Source organism: Lathyrus oleraceus, unplaced genomic scaffold, assembly GCF_024323335.1.
Source record: "Lathyrus oleraceus cultivar Zhongwan6 unplaced genomic scaffold, CAAS_Psat_ZW6_1.0 chrUn0416, whole genome shotgun sequence".
NCBI lineage: Eukaryota > Viridiplantae > Streptophyta > Magnoliopsida > Fabales > Fabaceae > Lathyrus > Lathyrus oleraceus.
The window spans coordinates 47,275-56,986 of record NW_026112807.1 but is presented as its reverse complement, the minus strand read 5'-3'; the positions used below and the strand labels follow the sequence as shown (position 1 = coordinate 56,986).

Here is a 9,712-nt window from a genome sequence, read left to right as displayed (position 1 = left end):
TCCAAGTTGGATTTCCTAGGAACGTTATTGTTAGGTGTAGATGGGGTCGGCTTTTGATATCCAGGAGGTATAGTTAGGGCTTGACTGGGAGATTGACCTGGTGCGTATAAAGCATTATTACTCTTGTATGAAAAATTAGGATGATTCTTCTAGTTTGAGTTATAGGTATGCGAGTAGGGATTTCCTTGAGTATAGTTCACTTGCTCTGCTTGGATTCCTGTTAGGAGTTGACAATCTGCAGGAGTGTGACCTTGGATTCCACAGACTTCGCAATTTTGAGTTACGGCAACCACGGTGGCTGGAGGTGATACATTTAAACATTCAATTTTCTGGGCCAGAGCATCCACTTTTGCATTAACATGATCAAGGCTACTTATCTCGTACATGCCACCTTTCGTTTGAGGTTTCTCTACAATTGTTCGATCGCTTCCCCACTGGTAATGGTTTTGGGCCATACTCTCGATAAGTTGATAGGCATCAGTGTAAGGTTTATGCATAAGCGCGCCACCTGCGGCGGCGTCTATTGTTAACCTTGTGTTGTATAAGAGACCATTATAGAAGGTATGAATTACTAACCAGTCCTCTAAACCATGGTGTGGACAAAGTCTCATCATGTCTTTGTATCTTTCCCATGCTTCGAAAAGAGACTTGTTATCTTTCTGTTTAAATCCATTTATCTGGGCTCTTAACATAGCTGTTTTGCTTGGAGGAAAATATCGGGCAAGAAAGACTTTCTTCAACTCATTCCATGTGGTGACTGAGTTGGAAGGAAGAGACTGAAGCCATCTTCTAGCTTTATCTCTTAACGAGAAAGGAAAGAGACGAAGTCGAATCGCCTCTGAAGTGACACCATTAGCTTTAACAGTATCAGCGTATTGGACAAATACGGATAAATGAAGGTTTGGATCCTCGGTAGGATTTCCAGAGAATTGATTCTGTTGTACTGCTTGTAACAACGAAGGTTTAAGTTCGAAGTTGTTTGCTTCGATTGTGGCTCATCTTGCGATGGAGCAGCGTAATCTCGAAGAGCACGAGATGGTTCTGCCATCTCGGGTATCGGCGAAGGAAGAAGATTTTTGAGATCGGGAACTTCGATAGGAGGAAGATTGTTTGCAGCACGATACTCCCGAATTCGTCGTAAGACTCGGAGATATAGTTCAACGTCGTTGATTCGTAAGTAAAACGGCTCGCCTTGTGAGCGAGTATGTGGCATACAAATCAACGAAAGAAAGAAATAAAAATTGCCTTAGTCTCTACAGCGTAACAGAAGAGTTACGATATCGACTAAATAAAAGTCCCCGGCAACGGCGCCAAAAACTTGATCGCGACTTTATGAGTCGATTGGGGTATTAACTGCAAGTGCACAGTCTAATCGCGTAGTTTTAAAAGATATCGATCCCACAGGGACTTATGAATCGATATACCGTTTTCTAAGGTTACTTCGTAAAGCTAAGGCGGATGATGTTTTGATGATTAGGGGGAAAAGTAAAATTAAAATAAGATCTAGATTAAATGTCAGATAACGCGGATATCGGTACATAGTTCGTCGTAATTAGGGAATCAAATCTTCATTGGTTTCTTAGTTTTAAAATAAGTCCTTTCGGTAGACACTATTGATTAAAAGTCTTTTCTCAAACTCTCGCTCTATTGAATAAAACTATGACTTTAAATTAACGTACGCTCTCACTATTTAGTTAAGTCTAAAATCACTTTTTGAAAACAATAGAATCTTTAGAAACTCTTTTTAAGAAAATACTAACCATTTAAACGCCATCGTCTCAAACTCTCGCTCTGTTGACTTAGATTATATGATTAAACCTAAATGCTTAACTCTCGTCCTCACATTTAACCTTTAAAAATACTTTTTGAAAATGATTAGAATTTAATTAACCTTAAAAATTGCTCTTGCCCTGATTTAAGGTTAATGTCCAATTTACACTGTCCAGTTAAAAGCTCAAACCGTCGTTCTATTGATTTTAACTTCTTTATGTCTTTTACTCTCGTACAAAAACTTTGGTATTAATTATGTAAATTGAGACCATTAAAAAGAGTGACTTTATTTTTAAATAAATTTAAACCAACTTAGTTCTGATTCCTTCATTCCGCTTACTTTACATACCGATATCTAAGTTTATTTAGCCGGACATGGTAAACAAGTCTAAACAATAATTAGGCTTAAATGCAGCCATATCAGGCAAACAGTATAGATAAACAATAGTATAGAGCATATATAAATTAAAACAATAAAATTAAAGAACCTGTAAAATAAATAGAAATCTTGATTATTCCTAGCCTCGATGCTTTGAACACTCCATCACAAACCGGTTGGATTTGTTCTTCACAATCTTCAATCAGACAGGAAAATAAAAACGAAGGAATAAAATACTATGACCTAACGTGAGGTTAGATCCAGTAAAAGATACACAATAGTTTCCGGTGTGGAAACTGTTGTATGAAAAATTAATTGAATGCTTGGAAAAGAAAATAAAATAAAAATTCCTAGGCAAATAAAGTGCTGAAAAATTAAGAAGTAGTAAAAATAATGCACGGTGCCGAAATCTGGAAAATTGAACGAGACCTTTAGGGTTCCACAATTGGACCTATTTATATCAATCCATCAAGTGACCGTTTCTTTCAAAGTCCATTCTGTAGGTTTCAACGAGTCCACTGGTCAAGCGGAGAAAAAGGATGAACGTGCCTTCTGTTACGCGTTAAACCCAAAAATATAGGAATGGGGGTGTGACGCTCGTAACACCATGTGTTATGCTCGTAACACTTAGCAAGGGGCGTGACGCTCGTCACGCCTTGTGTGGCGGTCGTCACAGGGTTTCAGCGTTTCTTTGTGGGCTGGGCTTTAGTGAAATGCTTTTCATCCTCTTTTTGCACCCCATTTCTTTCTTTTTCACGTATGCTTCAAATAGTGTTACCTGAAATAAATAGAAGGAAAATACCAAGTAATATCGAATAATATAAAATAAATCGAAACAAATAATAATATAATTTAATTAAATCGAGTCCAAAAATGTGATATTATTTCATGTTATCAGAGAGCCTTTGATCGGAGAGTGCGTCCTCGATGTTTCCAAGTTGGAGATTTAGTGTTGAAAAGGATCCTTCCTCCTCAAACAAATCATAGGGGCAAGTGGACTCCTAACTATAATGGACCGTATATTGTCACCAAGGTTTTTGATGGTGGGGCCTTAATGCCTGCAACTATGGATGGTGAAAACTTCACTTCCCCTGTGAACTCAGACGCAGTTAAAAAATACTTCGCATAAGATAGACCCGCTGGACAATAAAAATAATAGTCCAGGCAAAAATGGGCATCCCGACGAACCAAGAAAATGAAAAAGGTTCGGGCAAAAATGAGGGATTAAAAATGAAGAGATTGTACACCCGGTAAGTTGAAAACCTGAAAGGACAACTTAGGAAAAAATGGGTATCCCGGTGGATTGAAAACCCGAAAAGAGCGATCCAGGCAAAAGTTAGGGATTAAGCGAACGATTGCGTTCTGAGTAGTTCTGAATATCATCTCATGTGGATAACCGAAAACTTCCGAAGGAGAGGAAACGGTCCAATCACCTTTTTCGGAAAGCTGATCATCTGGAGGATCTTGAAGACGAGCGAGTCATAGCAGAATTGGAACCCGATAGGAACCCATTTCCCATTGCCATTAGATTAATTTCTGTTTTTTATCTTTTATGCGATTACCTCTTTCCAGGGATTGCTTCCTGATGTAAATGCCTATTCAGAGGCCATTCAATCAATGAAATCATGTTATTCAGTATATTTCTGTTTTCATTTTCATTTTTACTGTTTTGTTTGCAAATATAACGTCCGAATTTTGATAAACATTGCATCATGAAACATAAGAGCTTTACAGGTATATGCTTAATAAGCATTTAAAATTGCTGTAAATTTTAAGTGCTTTGGATCGTCTATCCAGAACAGGTACACTCGGGGCATTTCCTTAAGGTCCCCATCAAATGATCGCGGATGCTTTTCCTCAACAATTGTTATTTGGTATCTTATCCCTGCAGAGCTGGTCCAAGCATCGGATTCTTCAATCCCCAACAGGTTATCATTATTGTACTCCCCAAGCGGTTGTTTCAGACTATACACTCCCCGGTAGAGTTGACAATGCCAGACTGTATATCCCCAGCGGAGTTGACAGTGCCCGATTGTATCTTCCCAGCAGAAGCGGCTGCTCCTCAGAGTTCGATACCAGATCGATAATCTCGACGCTAGATCCATGGTCTCTTTCCTTGAAGCAGAATCTCGGTACCGTATCGGTGTTTGCTTCCCCTACTGAGTCGTCTCTCTCGCAAATTATGGTTGCCAGAACCACCGTCGCTTTCCTCAATAACAAGTTTTCAGTGTTGTTCTCTCCCTAGTTAAAGCCTCGGCATTTTGTTATTGCCAGAACACCGTGTGGCGGGTCATTTCCCCACATGGTTCATTGTGTTATGCATCTCCAACAGCATTGCCTGTGTCCAGAAGATTGTTATCATTTCCCCGGCAGAATTCCTTGCCTCGGCTTGGCATTCTCTTCTCCCCAGCATTTCGCATCCCTGCATGTAGAATCATATCGCATTGCATCCTCCCTAATCGCGTAGCATTTCCATTTTCATGGAGCATTACGCCATTGAAAAATTCAAACATACGCATGTAAAGCATAAGGCATTCTCGGTATCCCAAGTGATAAGCTAGAAGTTGTTTCCAGTACTCAGACTGAAGATTGTTCATGACTTATCTTTATTATTCCCAGCAGGGGTCGTTGGCCCATGCGCCGCCTCAATTATCATTTTCCCTATTTTTGCCAATGCTGACAGGCATGAAACTTATGGCATTCAGGCCAGTTTTTCCGGTATTCAGACCGAAGTGGCATTCAGGCCAATTTTCCGATGTTCAGATCAAAGAAGTTTCCGATGTTCAGGTCGACGCAACTTGTGGCATTCAGGCCAGTTTTTCCGGTATTCAGACCGAAGTGGCATTTAGGACAATTTTCCGATGTTCAGATCGAAGAAGTTTCCGACGTTCAGGTCGACGCAACTTGTGGCATTCAGGCCAGTTTTTCGGGTACTCAGACCGAAGTGGCATTCAGGCCAGTCTCTCGGTGTTCAGACCGATACTAATAATCTCATATCTTCCGATGCCCAGATCGAAGTCATTTCCAGTATTCAGACTGATGAGCGGAATTCAGGCCATGGTTATTTCTGTGTTACCATTTATTTTGGTATCCGGGTTAACATTCTTTTTTCGGTATTCAGACCGACTCTCACCGTACCAGACAGATTCTTCTTTCAAGACCACCTCTTTACCGATTCTGACAGGCATTGTTACTTCACTTCACTTCAGTGCAAATTTTCAGGCTTTTATTGTATTCAATCCCTTGATACCTCGAAAGTGCGAAAGCCGCTGCTATCTTCTTTTCGGGTCTCCAGTTGATTGAATAGGGGCAGCTGTAGCACCTCAAATTTTCCCCCCTCATTCATGCATTCATTTTTAGGTCATTTAACATTTCATATTGCATTTCATCATGTCAATCAGAATTAGATCCAAGAAGCTTGAATATCATCCAAGACACTTTGTGGTTTCTATCTGGGTGATCCATCAACACAAGGGAATGACTTGAGTTACTTCCAACATGTTCAAATGGGGTCTATTCATCATTCAAAAACGCTAATCTTGAAAGAGCAAAAGTCTGTTCCTGAGCTGTCATACTCGCTAGGCGAGCAGAATGGTTCGCCTAGAGAGTCTGAACTGTCATGCTCGCTAGGCGAGGAAATTCTTCGCTAGGCGAAGCGCACGCATTTTAAAAATAAAGCAGAAATCTTGGGCTTGAGTTGCCCTCATTTGAGCCCACAAAGCCACAAAAATCAGGTTATAAATTCTAAAAAATTAAGTGGAGAAACCCTAGAGAGTAAGAAAGTAAAGAGAGTGTGAGACCTAATTCAGAGCAGCCTCCAGAGACTGAAGGGAACTCATCTGCAAAGAACCCATCCATCTCATATAAACCCTAAGATTGTTCTGCAAACCCAACGGTGCAATTCAATTCCATCCGATCTCTCCAATCAGGTTTGCCCTTATTCCCATTACTTTATGCTTTCAATTTGAATTCTATGAATATATGAGGTATGATGGATGAATTTGGAAGGGTGGGTATCGTTAGGTTTTGCATGTGGGTTTAGATGTGCATGAATGTGTAAACAATACCTTGAATGTTTAATCATTTTTGATATGGACACCATAGGGTTTGGGTTACCGAGATCGGACTGTTATCAATAAAGAACCCAGAACCCGCAGGCATTCGCTAGCACCTTCGCTAGGCGAGCCTGCAGCGAAGCTTCGCTAAGCAAAACAGTGGCGATCACGACATTAGTTGTTTTTCTGTTTGCCCTCCAATATGTTTTGTGTTCGTTATGACATGATTTCTGTTGCATCTAGGCACATGTTTTGGTATGTATGTCATGTCTTGATGTGTGGATCCTTGCCCCCTAACGTTGAGTTTTGATATCCTTTTGATGCATTTGTTTGACAAGAGGTTTAGGCCTCCCATCCTTGGTTGTTTTTTGTGAGCTTTTTGTGAACTTTAATAGCATGATTCATGTGGCTGCTATGATTCTTCTGTTTGGTGCAACTCTTGATTGCACCCCATCGTGTTTCTCTGACCTGTTTGTTGAGTTTTTGTGAGGGCTCACATGACTCTTGAAGAGATGGCTTGCGTGGTATTCCACTTTATTTGTGGGATACCATTTGGAGATTTATTCTGATTGCTTTGCTGACTTTCTTTCTTTGATGGTGCTAGCTTGAGAGATCACCGGGTTTCTTATTTCTTGAGTTGTTGTTACTTCGGACTTTTATCCGTGTGGTAGATCTCCTGATCCTTTACGTTTCCCGCATTTTACCGCTTTCTTAGCCTGAAGACCTCGATAGGAGGCAATGTTTTTGAGTGTTTACTTTTGTGCCTAAAGACCTCCAAGAAGAGGCACCAGTGCTAAAGACCTCCACGGAGAGGCAATTGACGGATAAAAGGGATTAGTAGTCAATCCCCCGTTATTCAGTGCGTCGTTCTTTAGGATCACACTACGTAGATTGATCAGGGTTGGATAGTTGTTCCCTGAAGTACTATGTTGTGTTAGAAGAGAAGTCCCCTGGATGTTAGAAGTCAATAATGAGGTAACCTGATTGCTATTTCATTTAAGAGGATTGGGACCATGAATCTTGTTATTCAAACACCACGCTCAGAAGTGGCAGTTCTTTCAAGGAGTGAGAATATGAAGATTCATAGGTTGGTTGAGGTAGTATGCTCTGGAAATGCATATCTACTATTGACTGGTGTTTTTTTTGTACTTATGGTCAGTTGGAGTCTGATTGGTGTGATTGGAGTATGTATAGGTATAACTCATAGAGTTAGTTGCCACCGGTAGGGATGTTGTATGTCGTGTTGAGACATTTGTGTACACTGCATGGATATTGGTATGGAGTTTCCATGATTGTTAATTTGAGGGGGAGTTTTTTGTTTGTTAACCTCCTCATGTTTGGTCAGCCTAGGGTCTGGTTGGCTGTTGACCTGTGTCACATGGGTTCTGGTGGTTGTGTGTCACATTTGCAAGGAAGGATTCATCTCTCTCTTTCCTAAGGGTGAATCTAATTTGGAAAGATTCTAAAAACTGTTAAGGTGCTTGCAAGCAGAAGATGTTGACACAAGAAGAGTATTTTCAAAGTATTCTTATGGTGGAAGTATCTGAAAGGAAAATTGGGAAAGGATTTAAGATCAGTGTCTACTTGTGCCAAGTACAAGTATTTAATTGATTATCCTTGGAACTCAAGATAATTGATGTTTTTAAAGATGTTGAAACATCTCGTCTTCAAGACCCTGTGAAGAATCACAGGAAGGATAATACATTGGTTTACGATCTATCACTTTGGTGGCAGCAAAAGCATATGATCTCTTAAAAGGTTTCCTGGCAAGAAACATGTTCAGCCCTGGTATGTACAAGAAGAAGAAAACATCATAGTCCTGATGGTGGTTACTTGGATCAGTTACTTCTGATCTAGGTAAGGAAGTGCATTGGCTAATGCACACTGTGGAGTTAAGAATAAGTGGCAGCATTCTTGACATCATGGAAACAACCTTGCTTTAGGAAGTGGAATCCTTGGTATAGCTGAAGATTTAGTTTCTAACTGGTCCTTCTGAAGACTCATGCATCAGAGTGTCTGATGTCTTTGGAGAAGAAGCAAGGATTCATCGAGGTGTGAGCTTGGATGACTTAACTGCAAACCTGTAGGATGGAGGTTGTTTACTCAAACTTGGTTCCACAATCAAGTCTATGAGAACGTTGAACTCTTGTTCTGTGAAGGGAGGAAGTTCTTTCAAGTGGAAGAAGAAGGAGCTGAGTTCAACAGCTAGATGTTAAAACACAATGTGTGACATTTGGTTCAACATCAGAATCTTAGTTGGTGAAGTGGCACATCAACTTAAGATAGAAGGGTCTACAGAGGTGTAGATTGGGTACTTCAAAAAGATCGTTCTCATTGCAGTTCTTTGGAGTTGCTGGATGGAGAGGATGTTACATGTTCATGTCTTAGAGAATCTAAGTTTTATTTAACATGTAGCTTGAAGTTCAAGTCTCACTTGGAAGGTCAGAATATCTTTGGGATAAGTCTGATCAACATGGAGAGGTCAAAAAGTGGCATTTGACTTTTTCATATGAGGATTCATGAAGGAGGTAATTAACCAGTGGCATTTGGTCTATCTCAGAAGTGAGTTCGAAGAATCAAGATAATCAACACATGGCAGCTGATTATTCTTGAGGAAAGCCTGAGACAAATTACTTTTGAGTAGACAAGTAGTAAGTTGAAGACAAAAGGAGGTGCTTTTTATTCATCTCTTGGAGCTTGTGGTAGGAGTTCTGAGCTATCTATGGAAGATTATCTCTAGTAATGGGATGAGAATGTATATGTCCCAATTTGTGTCTAGTTTCTTTTGGATCAAGCTAGTGACTCAGTGATATCTAAAGATTATTAGATGGTGTTTTTTAGTTATGGTGTGAAGGATGTCCTAACTTATGTTAGAACATTTTGTGAAATGGATTTCTGTTCTGGTTAAAAGAGAGATTGACACAGAGTGTGGATGTGTTCAGCCAAGAGGGTTGAACAGAGGGTGTGCTCTTGAAGACATGAAGATGCGTCTTATGTTTTCCTTTCGTCAAGTGGTCTGGGTTCTCTTTGAATCAGGAAGTATGTGAAGGTCCAACTTAGGGGTGTTGGATATGTTCATGGGTGATCTCCAAGTTTCAAGAGGAGAGTTGGTTGTTCATGACAGGGGGAGTTCTGTCTTTGCACTGCAAGTAATCATCAAGCTTTTGGTCTATGTGTTCTCAGATAACAAGGTATGGCACCTTGTTAATTAGTGGGATGATGTGGTGTGTGTCAAGGCTGAGTGAGCAGAAGAATGTCTGACCGGATGTCATGACATTGCCTTGGAGAATTTGTGTGTCTTACTAGTTGCATCCATAACTAGTAATTCTGTTGATTGTTGCACAGACTAAGGGGGAGGAGAAGTACCCTTGTGCATGTGTGTATTACTAGTAGCCATAGCTAGTAATTGTTTTGCTTCTGCTGCTGATTAAACTTCTGTTATGTTGTTTAACTGCTGATAGTTTACCTTGTGAACAAAAAGGACAGATATATGTTTTAGCCAAAATTT

The 9,712-nt window shown here is 40.2% G+C and overlaps 1 non-coding gene across 1 annotated transcript; it reads left to right on the top strand.

Annotated features, from left to right (window-relative positions):
- The first annotated feature begins 585 nt into the window (after positions 1 to 585).
- Positions 586 to 692, top strand: LOC127114185 (small nucleolar RNA R71). The gene has a single exon (XR_007800126.1). It is a non-coding gene; the product is annotated as a small nucleolar RNA R71 (small nucleolar RNA).
- The last annotated feature ends 9,020 nt before the right edge of the window (positions 693 to 9,712 follow it).